Raw genomic sequence first — 18714 nt, forward strand, 5'->3', positions numbered from 1 at the left:
TTTATGACACTACCAAAGGCCATTATGCCAGCCAGGAGACATCCAGAGTCAATATTCCCCTTTCCTCCTACCAGGCCCTCAATTTCCCTCTGTGCCAGTTTCTACAAAGGGGTATGATGTAGAGCAGTGTTTTTCAATCTGTGGGTCGCAACCCAGTACTAGGTCTTGGCATGTAAGATGCTGGGTCGCTTTGCTCTGGTCAGCATGGCCAACCAGGACATTAATGGTCCCGTCAGCGGTGCTGCCCAGCAAAGGCAGGCTAGTGCCTACTTACTCCAACACTGTGTGCTGTGCCCAGAAAGCAGCCAGCAGCAGTCTGGCTTCTAGGCAGTGGAGCCATGGGGCTCCATGCACTGAATCCCAACCCTGAGCACTGGCTCCACACACCCATTGGCCAGAAATTGGCCAATGGGAACTGGAGGGGGCAGTGCCTAAGGGGGAGAGTTGCGTGGAGCTGCTTGTGCACCTCTGCCTAGGAATCAGACCTGCAGATGGCTGCTTCCAGGGCACAGCACAGTTTATGGTGCACCCCGGCAGCGCCACTGAGCCATTGGGGGTAAGTCTGTGCCCAAATCCCCTGCGCCCCAATCCCCTGCACCCTAACCCCCCACCCTAGTGCTGACCCCCTCCCACATCCCAGCCCTGAGCCCCCCCAAACCTGGAGCCCCTACTGCACATCAAACTGCTCATCCACATTCCCAGCCCCAGCCCAGAACCCTGACCCCCTCCTGCACTCCAACCCCCTGCCCCAGATCTGAGCTCTCACCATCTGGAACCCCTTCCTGCACCCCAAACCCCTCATCCCTTGCACCAATGCGGAGCCCTGACCCCTTCCGACACCCCAACCCTCTGCCCCAGCTCTGAGCCCCTCCTACACCCAAGCCCCTCATCCCCGGCTCCGTTGGGTTCCGGACATCAACAATTTTCTTCAACTGGGTCCCCAGCAAAAAAGTTTGAAAACCACTGATGTAGAGACAACTATACTGTATCTATACTACCTGGGGATTCGCTTGTGCCAGCTGCTCATTTAAGGCTGTTTTACATCTCGTTTGCACTGTCAGAGTGGCACAATAGGCTATATCAATGGCTAAGATCATAATGTTATTTTGAAATTCTGATAAAATAAACATTATATCATCTCTATGTAGCATATTTTCTTCTGACACATATATAGTTACATTTCTGCTCTTAGAAATGTAATAGCTAGATCATTCTCCAAAGCAATAAATATTTTACAGGAAAATCTTTCCTATGGAACTCTTTTTGTCAGGTGGATAAAGGCAACAAAAAGGGCCAGATTCAATATATAGTGTTCTTCTTGACGGATAGCTAAACTGTCTTGACACTCCCTTCCCCCTCCCCCTCCCCCGCCCCGCATCCCTTCCAAAACCTGGGAAAGTTAAGTTTTTGATAGAAATATTTTTTTGTCGATTTGTATGTGTAAGGTGAAATTGACATTTGTCGACCTTTACTGATAAAAATCTAATCCTTTCAAGTTTATATATAAATGAAAAATATTTAATTCCTCTGCATATATCACATAGGATATTTAGTAATATTGACAAATTTTGTAAGAAAAGAAGAATATAAAAAGTTCAAACTGAATTAATATTTTTGAAGGAAAGTCTTCACTAAAAAAATACCCTATTTTCAAAGGACACTGTCAATATTAAAAAAAAAAATACAAATTCTACCTGAACTGTTTTTACCTAGTATTTGCACACCTAAGATAATTAGAACTGAAGAAGTTACAGAGAAAATAGTAATCTATTAGTTAGTTAGTTTTTACTTTGTTCCTCTTCCTGGATTGTCAGTAAATTAGTATTACTGAGTTTCTTGTCTAGTCAGTTCCCCTTGTTGATTGTGTGGCTCTTCATACAACAACAGGGACAGGGGAAACATTTTTTTAAAAAATTTGATTGTAAAACTAAGAAAATTGGGAGGTAGACTGATGGTCAAATCTAATACATGAAACTGCTTTCAAACTCTGCTTTTCAAATTGGCTGGATTTTAAATTGATGGTGTCCCCTCAAAATAAATGTCTACAAGATGGATTCTCCTCTACACTATAATCCCAGTGATACAAAGGGACCACAATGTCTGCTCAGCTGATTGTGTAGAGATTTCCCTGAGTGTCGGGAGAATCCCTGGTTGGTGTCAAAGGTAATCTCTTTATACCACTTTCTTTACAGCTCTTGGCATAAGATGTGTGGTCATATTACATCTCTCTCTCTCTCTCTCTCCCCCATTGTCTCCTTGGGGGAATAGCTATTCTGCACAAGCTCTCTTTGTGGACACTCTTATTCTGCATTAAAAGTGCCTTTGTGTGGTTTAGCTTAATCTACTTCAAAGTTAAAACACAATAGCTATTCTGCATTTCCAAAGTGGATTAAGCTAAACCTTACAAAGGCACTTTTAGTGTGGAAAGAGAGTGTCCACATGGGGAGCTAGGGTGCTTTAAATTCTCACCTTAGCTAAGATCTCAATACCTTTCCCATATAGGTAAGCCCTTAGGTACTTATATGGCCCCTATGACAAACCCCACACCAGGCAAGAAGGGGTTAAAAAGAGCAGCTTTGGACTCAGCCAGCCCCACCACACCTGTGAGGCATGCTAATCTTGGGTAGAGGGAGGGACTTGGTTCCCCTATAGCCTCACTGGGAAGACTAGTTTGAAGATCACAGACACAAGGGACCAGAAGGACTATTGGCCCTGGCACTCTTGGGTGAAAACCCTGGTTTACCCTGAAAGGGGCAAGACCAAAAGTGACCCAGCCAGTGGGTCAAGTTACAAGGCAATGGGGAGCAGTTGTTGACCTTGTAGGTGGGACTACAGAGTACGAAACACTGCAATGTTGCTCCTAGCCACAAGGCGGCACCTGGCTGGAGAATCACTTTTCCACATTGTAGTAATTACTGAGTGACTCATTATCTTTAATAGATTTATCCTTGCAACTCCCTTGTGAAGTAGAGAAGTGGCTGCAGAATGATCCTTTGGGACCATTGGTAGTTGGGCATAAATTAGAACAGTCCTGAGGTTCCTCTAATTTATGCTGGGGGCTGAGCCAGAGTTGAGGAAGTACAAAGATGTTGTAATGCCACCTTTCTCCCCACAAGTCCTATATTTAGTGCAGCTCAGCCAGGCTCAAGAATCAGGGCCTACGTTTTTGCTCAGCCTGACCCAGAAATATGAAAGTTCAAGTTAATTGAAATCACTGTGTATTTAAAAATGCAAAGTTTTAAAAACTAATTGGCACTTCTAGGCCAACTTCGATTGGCAACTTTTTTGCTAAAAGTGACACAGGCAGCAGGAGTGTTCTGTTTAGGAGTGAGTAAATAAATTCCCCTACTTGCTACAATGTTGGTTCAGCATTCAAAAAAATAGTTCTACATTTTAAAAATTAAACAATTCCTGTAATACTGCATAATAATCCCTTTCTTCTGACTGCTAAAGCAATAGCACAGCAGGCTGAAACTTGATTAGAGTCTATTAAAATGAGCTCCCATATTGCTGGTGCCACAAATGATACCATTTTTTAGCAAGATGGCTGCCACCAACAGCTGTCTCAGAAATACCAGCTACAATTTTTAAAACTTCCAGTTTATTTGTGGTGAAGAGGGCCTCTGATCTTTTGAACTTCAGGTGGTAGGACAGAACTAAATCAGGAGAATGTGCTTGTCAAGGTTCCTCCCCCACTCTGAACTCTAGGGTACAGATGTGGGGACCTGCATGAAAAACCTCCTAAGCTTATCTTTACCAGCTTAGGTCAAAACTTCCCCAAGGTACAAAATATTCCACCCGTTGTCCTTGGACTGGCCGCTACCACCACCAAACTAATACTGGTTACTGGGAAAGAGCTGTTTGGACGCGTCTTTCCCCCCAAAATACTTCCCAAAACCTTGCACCTCACTTCTTGGACAAGGTTTGGTAAAAAGCCTCACCAATTTGCCTAGGTGACTACAGACCCAGACCCTTGGATCTTAAGAACAATGAACAATCCTCCCAACACTTGCACCCCCCCTTTCCTGGGAAATGTTGGATAAAAAGCCTCACCAATTTGCCTAGGTGACTACAGACCCAGACCCTTGGATCTTGAGAACAATGAACAATCCTCCCAACACTTGCACCCCCCCTTTCCTGGGAAATGTTGGATAAAAAGCCTCACCAATTTGCCTAGGTGACTACAGACCCAGACCCTTGGATCTTGAGAACAATGAACAATCCTCCCAACACTTGCACCCCCCATTTCCTGGGAAATGTTGGATAAAAAGCCTCACCAATTTGCATAGGTGACCACAGACCCAAACCCTTGGATCTGAGAACAATGAAAAAGCATTCAGTTTTCTTACAAGAAGACTTTTAATAAAAAATAGAAGTAAATAGAAATAAAGAAATCCCCCCTGTAAAATCAGGATGGTAGATATCTTACAGGGTAATTAGATTCAAAAACATAGAGAACCCCTCTAGGCAAAACCTTAAGTTACAAAAAAGATACACAGACAGAAATAGTTATTCTATTCAGCACAATTCTTTTCTCAGCCATTTAAAGAAATCATAATCTAACACATACCTAGCTAGATTACTTACTAAAAGTTCTAATACTCCATTCCTGGTCTATCCCCGGCAAAGACCAGCATATAGACAGACACAGACCCTTTGTTTCTCTCCCTCCTCCCAGCTTTTGAAAGTATCTTGTCTCCTCATTGGTCATTTTGGTCAGGTGCCAGCGAGGTTACCTTTAGCTTCTTAACCCTTTACAGGTGAGAGGAGCTTTCCCCTGGCCAGGAGGGATTTCAAAGGGGTTTACCCTTCCCTTTATATTTATGACAGTGCTTTAACCCAATACTTATTCTGTGCATTCAACACACAAGTCAGAAAATATAATGGTCACTTATGTTCCATTCTTAACCCACTGTTGGGAGGTGCGGGGGGGGGGGGGGGATAGTCTTCAAGTTTGGTGTCAGCTTCTCTTTTGAATTTCCTGGCTTTTGTCAGTTTGTGTTACACCAGTGATATTATTTACACCAAGCCCAGATTCAGCTTTCCTTGCACTCTGTGATGGAATGCAGAATTGAGTCTATAGACTGTACAGTTTCAATCATAATTCCACCTTTAAATAGGATTTTAATCTGTTGCAACCAAAGGAGATAGCAAGAGTATCCCATGTTAATGGTTGAGGAAGATCCTGTATTTTATTCCACAAATCAAATACATGGTATTCTATCAAAGTGACAAGTTAAGTGATCTCTATTAAATAAAAGTTTAGGATTTGATCAAAAGACTGTTTAAATCAATTGGAGTTTTCCCATCAACTTCAAAGGGCTTTGGATAAGGCCTATAGGCAGTTTAAAAATATACACAAAGAACTGGAAGAAAATCTAAGTTTCAGTGTGGGAGAAAAGTTTGTGTGTCTCTTCCAGCTAGCCTGCTCGCCATAAACGGAAAGTACTTCATCAGGAAGGGGCCAGCTTGGACTGGACTCTAGTTTCCCTCTGTCAAGGTTCCTCCCCCACTCTGAACTCTAGGGTACAGATGTGGGGACCTGCATGAAAAACCTCCTAAGCTTATCTTTACCAGCTTAGGTCAAAACTTCCCGAAGGTACAAAATATTCCACCCTTTGTCCTTGGATTGGCCGCTACCACCACCAAACTAATACTGGTTACTGGGGAAGAGCTGTTTGGACGCGTCTTTCCCCCCAAAATACTTCCCAAAACCTTGCACCCCCCCTTTTCTGGGAAATGTTGGATAAAAAGTATCACCAATTTGCATAGGTGACCACAGACCCAAACCCTTGGATCTGAGAACAATGAAAAAGCATTCAGTTTTCTTACAAGAAGACTTTTAATAAAAATAGTAGTAAATAGAAATAAAGAAATCCCCCCTGTAAAATCAGGATGGTAGATACCTTACAGGGTAATTAGATTCAAAAACATAGAGAACCCCTCTAGGCAAAACCCTAAGTTACAAAAAAGATACACAGACAGAAATAGTTATTCTATTCAGCACAGTTCTTTTCTCAGCCATTTAAAGAAATCATCACCTAACACGTACCTAGTTAGATTACTTACTAAAAGTTCTAAGACTCCATTCCTGGTCTATCCCCGACAAAGAAAGACTATAGACAGACACACAGACCCTTTGTTTCTCTCCCTCCTCCCAGCTTTTGAAAGTATCTTGTCTCCTCATTGGTCATTTTGGTCAGGTGCCAGCGAGGTTACCTTTAGCTTCTTAACCCTTTACAGGTGAGAGGAGCTTTCCCCTGGCCAGGAGGGATTTCAAAGGGGTTTACCCTTCCCTTTATATTTATGACACCCTCATTCCCTGCAGCCCAATCCTACAAGATGCTGAACATCACTTGTCATGTGCTGAAATCAATAGGGATGATGATGCTCCACACCTTACAAGATTAGATCCCTGACATCATCTAATTCTCTATTATTTATTGTCATAAAATACAAAAATCTTTAACAGAGATTAACAAGTACAAATGTTCTATATTTACTTAAATGCCAAATAACTGCAAGATTGTTGTTCTGTCATCTGGTGTTGTCTTGCACATTTTGGGTTCTTATTCCAAAGAGTAAAGTCTGGTTTCACGCATGTGCTGAAAAAAGCTATGAAGAAGGACAATAGACCATTCCTTTTTCAGAGAGTGAAATGACAAAAGTGGGAGCTAATAGGGTAATGATACCACATAACTCCAACATAATGCATTACAGAGGAGGATAAGTATTATCGCCCCCATTTTGCAATTAGGGGAAAACAAGGTGGAGTGATTTGCTGAAAGTCAGATAACAGGTCAGTGGTAGACCAAGGAATAGAACCCAGGTTTCCTTACTCCTAGCTGAGTGTTCTAGCCCCTAGACCCCACCAAATAAGCTGTTATGGGTAGACAGCAGATGTTCTACTAGAAAAGCAGCTAAGGTACTACAAAGCAGTGTAGTAAAAACTTATGTATGAAAATAGGCAATACAAAGAATAGACGGTGTTACTATTTATTTATTATTTTTATAAAGTCAGATGTATGCTAATGGAGGTACTGCACAAAAACATGAGACTCTTCCTTGAAGAATTTAAACTTTAAATGGACAATATGTAGGGGAGGGAATGAATGCAGCTGAAATCAAACTGACCCTCTGATTTCATTTCAGTCCCCTGTATATATATATATTTATGATATATAAAAATACATGAAAAGAACATTAATAAGATGGCAACGTCAAGCACTCAACAATGAGGAAATTTCAGAATTAAGTTTGCCTGTGCAAACTTGTTTGTATGCATTATAATACAGTTTTTGATTACATGATCACATACTATATTGTCATGAAGTAATGTAAATATATCAAAATGAGAAACCCATTACAAACATTCCAAAACAAAATATTGTTTTAAAAAAATTCTTGCAGGGATTTGTCTCAATTGACAAGTTTTTCAAAATATTTAGATTTTGGTGAAAATGGCATTTTTAATCAGAACACCATTTTGACAAAACAATTCTGCATTGGCACCCACATAATTAATCAGCAGGGTTTGAACCTCTAGATCCACTGCTCAGATCTCTGTCTCTTGAACTAATGGAATAACTGATAGCAATAGTAGGATGTCATTCTCTCTGTGGAATGGTTCTAATGGGGGGGGGATACATTGCCTGAAGGGCTTCAACAGATATTTGCTGACAGAGCAAAATGGTGAGACTCGGTATTCTTGGGTTCCATTCCAGGCTCTGGAGGGGAATGTGTTATAGTGGGCACAGATTCTTCTGCCCATTCCTCCCAAGCATGACCGCTTCTGGCCTCCAACTTGTCCCCATTCCAGTGCTGTCTTTATCTCATCACTGGCTCCTCATCCGAGTCCCATTCTGCTCCCTCCCACACTCAGTCTCCTGGACCAGCCATTCCCAGTTAGCCCCTCTTTATTTTCAGTCTCCTTGCCCTTGCAGCCCCAGCTCTCTCCTACCCAGCTCCCCAATCTGTCACTCTCCTCACCTTGGTCTCCACTCACCAACCTCCATCCAGACACTCCATCCCCAATGGCTCTCAGTCCCAGACTCCCTCCCTAAGCTTCTCACCCTATGTCAGTGTCTTTGCCCAGTCAATCACAGTTTTTTCCCCAGTACCCCAACTTCTTGTCAGAGCTGTCTCCCCCCGCCCCATATAGATGTCCCGCCTCACTGGATCCCCCAGGCTCCTTGCCCAGCCTGTCCCAGTCTCTTCCCAGCTCCTCATCTAATTTCAGCCCCCCCAATATTTCTCACTGTTTTTCTCACCTTGGTTTCTAGACCTAGTCTCAATGCCCAGCCAGTCCAAATCTCCACCCTCAGTGCCAGCCTCCATTTCCAGTTACTGCCCCCAGGCTCCTTATTCCAATTTACTCTCCCCCAGCCTTCCCTTCCTTTCTTTAGTTCTTGTCCCCTCTGCATTTGAATCAGATGACTTTCTCCTGCATGCTGTCTGGGTGCCAGCTGAGGGACATTGATGGCACAGGAGAGACAAGCTTCCTGCTTTCCATTGCAGTGCCCAGCCCTAAATCAGCCCAGGAACTGGGAACAGCCATTACAGTTAAAGTCTGGCTTTGCTCCTACAGACCTGGGATGGAGTGATCATACTTAGTTGCTCTGTGGGAACAGTGCATGTGCACTTCTGTCACATGCAGGAACTATGAGCAGATGAACCATGCTCAGGTGCTCTGTAGAGTTGGGGCACATGTAACATGGTCAGCACTTGGAGATATGAGAGTATTGAGCTTGCTCAATCTTTGGACAGTTTAGCTGTTAAACTCTAGCTAGTCTCTATTGAGCATGTGTAAAATATTATTTTTTTCAAAGACTTATAATTTGTCCAAATGTGGATAGATTTTCACAGGGATGGCCAAACACACATCCCTCACATCAAGGCCACTCCCATGCCAAATTTCAAGCCCCTGCTTCAAAGAATTGGGACTCTACAGCTTTCCAAATCAAAGGTTGCCAGAATTTTTTTAACATTGAAAAGCAACTTATTTTCCATAGCATCATTCTGAGAAAAGGCTGAACTGTTTTGTTTGAAATTTTAAAAAAAGGCTAATCTGAAACAGACACTTGGCGTGGAAAATTTCAGCTTGAACAATTAATGTTTGGTAAAGTTATTATAGAACCATAGCAATGTAGGATTGCAAGAGACCTTGAAAGTTCATCAGGTCTAACCCCCTGTGCTGAGGCAGGACCAAGTTATCCTAGACCGTCCCTGACAGGTGTTTTGTCCTTGTCTTAAAAACCTCCAGTGATGGGTATTCCACAACCTCCCTTGGAAGCCTATTGCAGAGATGAACTACCCTTATAGTTAAAAAGATTTTCCTAATATCTAACCTAAACCTCCCTTGCTGCATTAAGCTCATTACTCCTTGTCCTATCTGCAGTGGACAGGGAGTACAAGTGATCACCCCCTCTTTAGAAAAGCCCTTAACACATCCACCATCAGTTGTCTTTTCTCAAGACTAAACTTGTCCAGTTGTTTTAAACCTTTCCTCATAGGGCAGGTATTCTAAACGTTCTACCATTATTTTTAGCTGACCTCTGGACTCACTCCAGTTTAGCCACAACTTTTCTAAAGACTTGTGCCCAGAATTGGACACACTACTTCAGCTGAAGTCTCACCATTACATAATGGAGTGGGGGCAATTGCCTCCCATTTCTTATATAAAACTCTCCTGTTAATATAACTCCAAAATATTAGCCTTTTTTGCAATTGCATCACATTGTTAACTCGTATTCAATTAGTGATCCATTCTACCCCACAGATCTTTTTCAGAACTACTGCCACCCAACCTATTATTCCAATTTTGTATTTGTGCATTTGATGTTTTTCTTCCTAAGTGTAGTACTTTGTGCTTGTCTTTATTGAATTTAATCTTGTTGATTTAAGACCAATTCTCCAATTTGTTAAGGTAATTTTTAACTCTAATCCTATCCTCCATACTACTTACAACCACTCCTGACTTGGTGCCTTTCACAAATTTTATAAGCATACTCTCCACTCCATTATCAAAGTCATTAGTGAAAATGTTGAATTGTCTCAGACACAGAAAAGACCCCTATGGGACCCCACTAGATATGTTCTCCCAGTTTGACAGCAAACCATTGATAACTATTCTTTGAGTATAGTCTTTCAACCAGTTGTGCACCCACCTTATAGCACTTTCATCTAGACCACATTTCCCTAGTTTGCTTATGTGAATGTCATGTGGGACTGTGTCAAAAGTTTAACTAAAACCAGGATCCATCATGTTTAGTTCTTTCCACTGTCCACTAGGCCAGTAACCCCATCAAAGATGGAAATTAGGTTGGTCTGTCATGATTTGTTCTTGACAAATTCATAATTGCTTATTCCTCATGACCCCGTGATCCTCTAGGCTGTCACAAAATAATTGTTTAATAATTGTTTGCAGTATCTTCCAGGTATTGAAGTTAGGCTGACTGGTCTATAATTCCCTGGGTTCTTCCCCCCCCTCCGCCCCCACTCTTTTAAAAATAGGTACTATGTTTGCCCTTCTGCAACCCTCTGGGGCCTCACACATCCTACAAGTATTCTCAAAGGTAATTGGTAATGGTTCTGAGATTGCTTCTGCTGGTTCCTTAAGTATCCTAGGATGAATTTAATCAGGCCTGGCTGACTTGAACACATCTAACTTATCTAAGGTTCTTTAATCTTTTCTTTCCATGTTTTGGCTTACATAACAATTAACATTAACAATGAAGAAGAAATGCATCTGGTCACCACTGACCTTTTTAGTGAAGACTGAAGCAAAATAGGCATTAAACATCTCAGCTTTCTTGATGTTACCTTCCCTGTTAAGTAGACCTACATTTCCCTTTCTCTTTCTCTTGCTTCTAATGTTTTTGAAGTACTTTTTGATCTTATAAGCAACTGAAAATGAGGTTGTCATAACCATACAGCTAAGGGTAGCCTAGAATTCCTCCTTACTTGTAAGGGGTTAAGAAGCTCAATTAACCTGGTTGGCACCTGACCAAAAGGACCAATGGGGAAAGAAGATACTTTCAAATCTGGGGCAGGGAAGGCTTTGTTTGTGCTCTTTGTTTTTGTGTGTTCTCTTGGGAAGCAGAGAAGCACCAGATCAGAAAAGTCCTCCTCCTATAAACCATCCTAAAGTGAGTCTCAATATTGCAAAAAGAGTAAGTAAATAAGGCAGGGCGCGTTAGATTACCTTTGTTTTCAAATTGTGAATTTTCCCTGTGCTAAGAGGGAGGTTTATCCCTGTTTTTTGTAACTTTAAAGTTTTTCCGAGAGAGGAATCCTCTGTGTTTTGAATCTGTTTACCCTGTAAAGTTACCTTCCATCCTGATTTTACAGAGGTGCTTTTTCCTTTTTTTTCTTTATAATAAAGTTCTGTTTTTTTAAGAATCTGGTTTGGTATATTATTCTCAAGCCTTCCCAGGAAGGCGGTGTAGGGTTGGGGGGGGGGGATATTTTGGGGGAATAGGAATTCCAAGTGGTCCTTACCCTGATTCTTTGTCTAAATCACTTGGTGGCGGCAGCATACCATCCAAGGACAAAGGATTTGTGCCTTGGAGAAGTTTTTAACCTAAGCTAGTAGAAATAAGCTTAGGGGGCTTTCATGCAGGTCCCCACATCTGTACCCTAGAGTTCAGAGTGGGGAGGGAACCCTGACAGAGGTGTTAGAATCAGATGAGCCAGGCAATCTTATTAAGAAATGATGCTACCAGCCCTGCCTGTAATAAACCACATATGGGGGTGTTTGCCAGCAAATACTTGACAAATCCTCAGGAATCACAATTCCAAGTATGTCACAGATGTCTAGATAGCTAGGCTAGTTTATGCCTTGCTTCCAGTGGTCACTTACTTGAAATGAGACCCACGCTTAACGGACCTTTTGGAAGGTGTGTGCTTTAAGGAAGGAATTAAAAAGAGAGAAGGCAGTCAGTAACTGGTAAAGAGAGAATACAACAAAAGCCAAAAGTCAGGATCTCTGCAACCACGGAAGTTTATTCCTTTCCTTCTTGTTTTAAATAATTTAAGCAGAATGGAGGAAGAAGCAGGAGAACTCAATTTTTATTATTGGGAAAGGTCATGTGTTTAATACTACTCATATGCATAAATGGACATAGATGCTGGAACTAGGGGTGCAGTGCTCCCAGCTTGAAGTGGTTTCCATCATATACAGGATTTACAGTTTGATTCAAGGGCTCTCAGCACCCCCATTATACAAATTGTTCCAGCACTCCTGTAAACAGATCAGGTCAATACTACTCTGTTTATGCAAGATAACCCTGCTTCTTTACACAAGGAAAACTCATTTCTCTGAAGCAAGCATAAGGAAAAAAATAAGCTCAGGCTTTTGAGATTAGCCATATTATAATTTTGGAGTATTATTACTATTTAATATCTTTAAAACTGACAGATTTCTTAAAATGTTTTTTTTGTACCAAAAAGGCTGGGTCCATTATACTCCAAAATGTCATGTTGTATGTTTTTTAGTAAGAGGACCTAGAAGAGAGTCACTCAAACCAGGTTAATTTTAAAATTTGTGTCTATAACTTAAATATATAAATGGAAATGTAAAATAAAAAGACTCCCAAGATGAATATTTATATGTCAAGCCAAACACTGGAGTGATTTTTTTTTATGGTCCAGTTATGAACCCATGAAAGTAGAGGTTTAGAAGTGCTGACAAAACCTTAAAGTGGCGTGAACAGTGCTACTATAATACTTCTAGATTTCTGGGATTTCTTTTAAAACATTTGAAAATAAATAATACAGATTATGTTGAGAATCTACAAAGGAAAGAAAGTAGCTTTGACAATACATAATAGGTGTCAATACTAAAGATGATTAGCGTTCCAGCAACATATTGCAAATTGACCTTGTGCACTTCAAATAAAAACTTAGAAGTGAATTGCAGTAAAAACAGAACAAAACCCCTTTTCTTATAAATCATAGTCATTCAGTTACCTGAAATTATTCTGATGATTTTTTTCTTCATTATGGCCACCATCTTCTTTTCTGTGGGGTGGGAGGTTTGGGGGAGAAAGACTTTGTGTCAGAAAATAAATATCTTCAAATACTGCATCAGTATTTCTAACACTGATGAGCGTTTTTTGCCTTCATTTATAGTGTATCATCACAAACATACAGCAAACTTATGCTTTCATTTGTAGTTTATAAATTATAGGATTTTATAGTTATTATTTACAATTCATTTATAGTTATATATCTATAAAAATTAAGATTTACATGTACAATAAAACTACATTGTTGTCATGAAACTGATTGTTAGTTAGTTGTTAGTTGCTTAAAAAAAATTGTCCTGGATGAGTGCTCTACTTGTTACAGAACCAATGTTGTATATTTTATCTAGTGACACTATGAGATTGACTAACTCATAAAAATCTATAAGCAGGATGTATCTTTATGGACAGTATAAAGATTATAGAATCATAAAAACATAAGTTTGGAAGGAACCTCGAGAGGTTATCTAGTCCAGCCTTCTGTGTGTGGCAGGACCAAGTATACTTAGACCATATCTGACAGGTGTTTGTTTAACTTCTTAAAAAGCACCAGTGATGGGGATTCCACAATCTCCCTTGGAAGCGTGTTGCAGTGCTTAAGTATCCTTATACAATTTTCCTAATATCTAACCTAAGCCCTGGTCTACACTAGGACTTTAGGTTGAATTTAGCAGCGTTAAATCGATGTAAACCTGCACCAGTCCACACGATGAAGCCCTTTTTTTTTTTGACTTAAAGGGCTCTTAAAATTGATTTCCTTACTCCACCCCTGACAAGTGGATTAGCGCTTAAATCGGCCTTGCTGGGTCGAATTTGGGGTACTATGGACACAATTAGACGGTATTGGCCTCCGGGAGCTGTCCCAGAGTGCTCCATTGTGACCGCTCTGGACAGTACTCTTAACTCAGATGCACTGGCCAGGTAGACAGGAAAAGAACCGCGAAAAAAGGCGCGAAACGATTGTCTGCAGCTGCTTTCATGGAGGGAGGGAGGGAACAGGGGCCTGATATGTACTCAGAACCACCCGCGACAATGTTTTAGCCCCATCAGGCATTGGGATCTCAACCCAGAATTCCAATGGGCAGCGGAGACTGCGGGAACTGTGGGATAGCTACCCACAGTGCAACACTCCGGAAGTCAACGCTTGCCTCGGTACTGTGGAAGCACTCTGTCGAGTTAATGCACTTTATGCACTTAGAGCATTTTCTGTGGGGACACACACACTCGAATATATAAAAACAATTTCTAAAAAACCGACTTCTGTAATTTCGACCTAATTTTGTAGTGTAGACATACCCTAAATCTCCCTTGCTGCAGATTAAGCCCATTTCTTCTTTTTCTACTTTCAGTGGACATGGAGAGCAATTGATCACCATCCTCTTTAGAACAGTTTAGTTTTCTTTTTTCAAGACTAAACATTACCTAGGTTTTTTAACATTTCCTCATAGGTTTGGGTTTTATAAACCTTTTATCATTTTTGTAGCTCTCTTCTGGACCCTGTCCAATTTATTCACATCTTTCTTAAAGTGTGACACCCAAAACTAGATACAGTAGGCCCAGTTGAGGCCTCACCAGTGCTGAGTAGAGTGGTATAAATACCTCCCATCTCTTATATACAACACTGCCTTTTATACACCCCAGAATATTAATCTTTTTTGCAACTGCATCTCATTGGTGGCTCATATGTCATTTGTGATCCACCATAACCCCTAAATCTTTTTCTGCAGTAATACTGCCTACCCAATTATTCCCCATTTTATAGGTGTGTATTTTATTTTTTCTTCCTGAGCGTAGTACTTTGCACTTGTCTTTATTGAATTTAATCTTGTTGATTTCAGACCAATTCTCCAATTTGTCAAGGTAATTTTGAATACTATACCTGTCCTCCAAAGTGCTTGCAACCACTCCTGACTTGGTGTGATTCACAGATTTAATAAGCAGTCTCTCCACTCCATTATTTAAGACATTAATGAAAATAATGAATTGTTTTGGGCCCAGGAAAGACCCCTTTTGACCCCCACTACGCATGTTCTCCCAGTTTGATAGTGAACCATTGATAACTACTCTTTCAGTACAGCCTGTCAACCAATTGTCCACCTTGCAGTAATTTCATCTAGTCCACATTTCTGTAGTTTGTTTAAGAGAATGTTATAGTCATAGAGGCCAAGGCCAGAATGGACCACCATCTAGATAATGTAGTCTGATCTGGACATCACAGGCCACCAACACCATCCCTCATCTGAACACTAAATTCAACAACCAAAATTAGACCAAAGTATTGTGGCCCACAGGAGAGTAGATTTTTATGTGCCATAAGCAAAGAATAGGAGGGACTAAGGTGCAGCAAGGTCTAGGACCCCACAATAGAAGGGAAATGATTAAGTGAGATATGCCCAGATGATCCTGGCAAGTGACCCACATGCATGTGCTGCAGACAAAGTAAAAAAAAAACAACAACCTTAAGGTCATTGTCAACCTGACCTGCAGGAAATTCCTCCAGGAAATGACTCCAGGTCGATACCAAACACTTAGACCCATGTGAGCAAGAACAAGCCAACCAAGCACATGAGAGAGAGAGAATGTCTGGTGCAACCTCAGAGCTCTGGCCCATCCCATCCAATGTCTCCTCTTCAGTCATGGCCTTCTCTGATGTTTTACAGGAAGGAGATTAAAAAACAAATAAACCCAAACCCAAACCCATACATTAGAAGGAGTAAAAATACCTTCCTGACCTCCGTAAGTGATTGACTGAAAGCCTGAATCATGAGCTTTTAGGATCATAAGATCTAAACCAAAGTGAGTGAGTCCCAGGTCCACTGAGCCTTGCCCCTCACCATCACAAGCAACCCCATCATACAGTCACACTCATAAACTTGTCCATCTCTCATATGGTACTCTGTCAAAGTCTGACTAAAAATCAACATATAGTGTGTCTACTCCTTCCTCTCATCCACTAGGCCACTAATCCTGTCAAAGAAGAAAATTAGGTTGGTTTGGCATGATTTGTTCTTAGAATCATAGAACTGGAAGGGACCTTGAGAGGTCATCTAGTCCAGTCCCCTGCACTCAAGGCAGGACTAAGTATTATCTAGACCATCACTGACAGGTGTTTGTCCAACCAGCCCTTAAAAATTCCCAACGATGGAGATTCTACAACCTCTCTAGGCAATTTATTGCAGTGCTTAACACTCTGACAGTTAGGATTTTTTTCCTAAAATGCAACCTAAACCTCCCTTGCTGCAATTTAAGCCCATTGTTGCTTGTCCTATCCTCAGAGGGTAAGAACAACATTTTTTTCTCCCTTCTCCTTGTAACAACCTTTTATGTACACCTCTACCCCGATATAACACGACCCGATATAACTCAGGGTCGCATACAACGCGATAAAGCTCTGACACGCTGCTCTGAGCAGCGTGTTAAGGATGCAGGGTGGGGCTGAGGGGTTGGATAAGGGGCAGAGGGTCTCGGGGGCACTCAGGGGCTCCCCCCAGGGTCTGGGAGGCAGGAGCTCTGGGGGGCACTTTTGGGGGCCCCGCAGTCCCAGAGTGGCCCAGGAGATTAGTGGGGGGTTGGGAGCAGCCCGCTCCACTTCTCTCACCCTGGCCCCAGCCGCGTTGCTTGGGGGAAGGGATCCCCCCGCACTCACTGGCAACAGCAGAAGCGGAGCAGCCTGGTCCCAGCTCATTCCACTCTGCCAGCTTCCTGCCGCAGGTGAGTGTGGGGAGCATCCTTTCCCCAACCTCCCTGCACTCACCGGCGGCAGGAAGTGGAGTGCTGCGGCTGGGAGGTGGCCGAGTGGAGCGGGCTGGGGCCATGTTGCTCTGCTTCCTGCCGCTGCCGGTGAGTGCCTGTCAGGAGGCGGGGGGAGTGGGGGTATGGATAGGGGTCAGAGCAGTCGGGGACAGGGAGCAGAGGAGTTGAGTAGGGGGTGGGGTCCTGGGGGGTGATTAGGGATGGGGGTCTCTGGAGGTGTCGGTCAGGGAACAGGGAACTGGGGGGGCCAAAGCAAGATCGATTATAATGCGGTCTCACCTATAACACAATACTCCAGTTGAGGCCTAATCAGCATGGAGTAGAGTAGAAGAATTACTTCCCATGTCTTGCTTACAATACTCCTGCTAATATGTCCCAGAATGATGTTAGCTTTTTTTGCAACAGCATTACACTGTTGACTCATATTTAGCTTGTGATCCACTCTGACCCCCAGATATCTTTTTTCAGTACTTTTTCCTAGGTGGTCATTTCCCATTTTGTATGTGTGCAACTGATTGTTACTTCCTAAGTGGAGTACTTTGTATTTGTCCTTATTGAATTTCATTTGATTTATTTCAGACCACTTCTCCAGTTTGTCCAGCTCATTTTGAATTATAATCCTATCCTCCAAAGCACTTGCAACCCCTCCCACCTTGGTATCATCCACAAACTTTATAAGTGTACTCTCTATGCCATTATCTAAATCACTGATGAAGATATTGAATAGAACTGATCCCTGTGGGACCCCACTTGTTAGGCCCTTCCAGCATGACTGTGAACCACTGATAACTACTCTCTGGGAATGATTTTCCAACAATTTTCTTGACAAATGCATGTTCCCTATTACTTACTACCTTATGATTCTTTAGGTGGCAATTGATTGATTGTTTAATAATTTGTTTCCAATATCTTTACATATACTGATGTTAAGATGACTGAGCTATAATTCCACAGGTCCACTTTGTTTCCCTTTTTAAAGTTATGTACTGTGATTTCTCTTTTCAGTTCCTCTGGGACCTTACCTGTCCTCCATGAGTTCTAAAAGATGGGTCTGAGATTGCTTCAGATCATTCCTTAAGTACCCTTGGGTGAATTTTGTCAGGCCCTTACAACTTCAATACAGCTAAATTATCTACATATTCTCTAACCTATTCTTTCCCTCTTTGTTAATATTAATTGTATTAAGGTTCGGATCATAATTAACATTTCTATTGAAGACTGAAGCAAAATAGGCATTAAACACCTGAGCCGCCTTGGGGTATGTCTACACTAAGAAATTAGGTCAATTTTATAGAAGTCGATCTTTAGAAAGCGATTTTATACAGTCGATTGAGTATGTCCCCACTAAGTGCAGTAGGTCGGCGGAGCGTGTCCTCAGTACTGTGGCTAGCATCGACTCACGAAGTGGTGCACTGTGGGTAGCTATCCACAGTCTCTGCTGCCCATTGGAATTCTGGGTTAAGCTCCCAATGCCTGATGGGGCAAGAACGTTGTCACAGGTGGTTTGGGGTACATGTCGTCAGTTTCCCCTCCCTCCCTTCCTCCTTCCTTGAAAGCAACAGCAAACAATCTTTTCACGCCTTTTTCCTGGGTTACCCATGCAGACGCCATAGCACAGCAAGCATGGAGCCCGTTCAGCTCAGCGCTGCTGTTGTGAGCATTGTAAACACCTCGCACATTATCCTGCAGTATGTGCAGAACCTGGTTTGGAGACACCAGCACGAGGACGGTTGTGAGGAGAACATGGATGCAGACGTTCCTGAAAGCACGGGATGTGGCAATTGGGACATCATGGCAGCAGTGGGGCTGGTTGATACAGTGGAATGCCGATTCTGGGCCTGGCAAACAAGCACAGACTGGTGGGACCACATAGTGTTGCAGGCATGAGATGATTCCCAGTGGCTGCAAAGCTTTTGCATGTGTAAGGCCACTTTCA

Source organism: Lepidochelys kempii, chromosome 4 (assembly GCF_965140285.1).
Source record: "Lepidochelys kempii isolate rLepKem1 chromosome 4, rLepKem1.hap1, whole genome shotgun sequence".
NCBI lineage: Eukaryota > Metazoa > Chordata > Testudines > Cheloniidae > Lepidochelys > Lepidochelys kempii.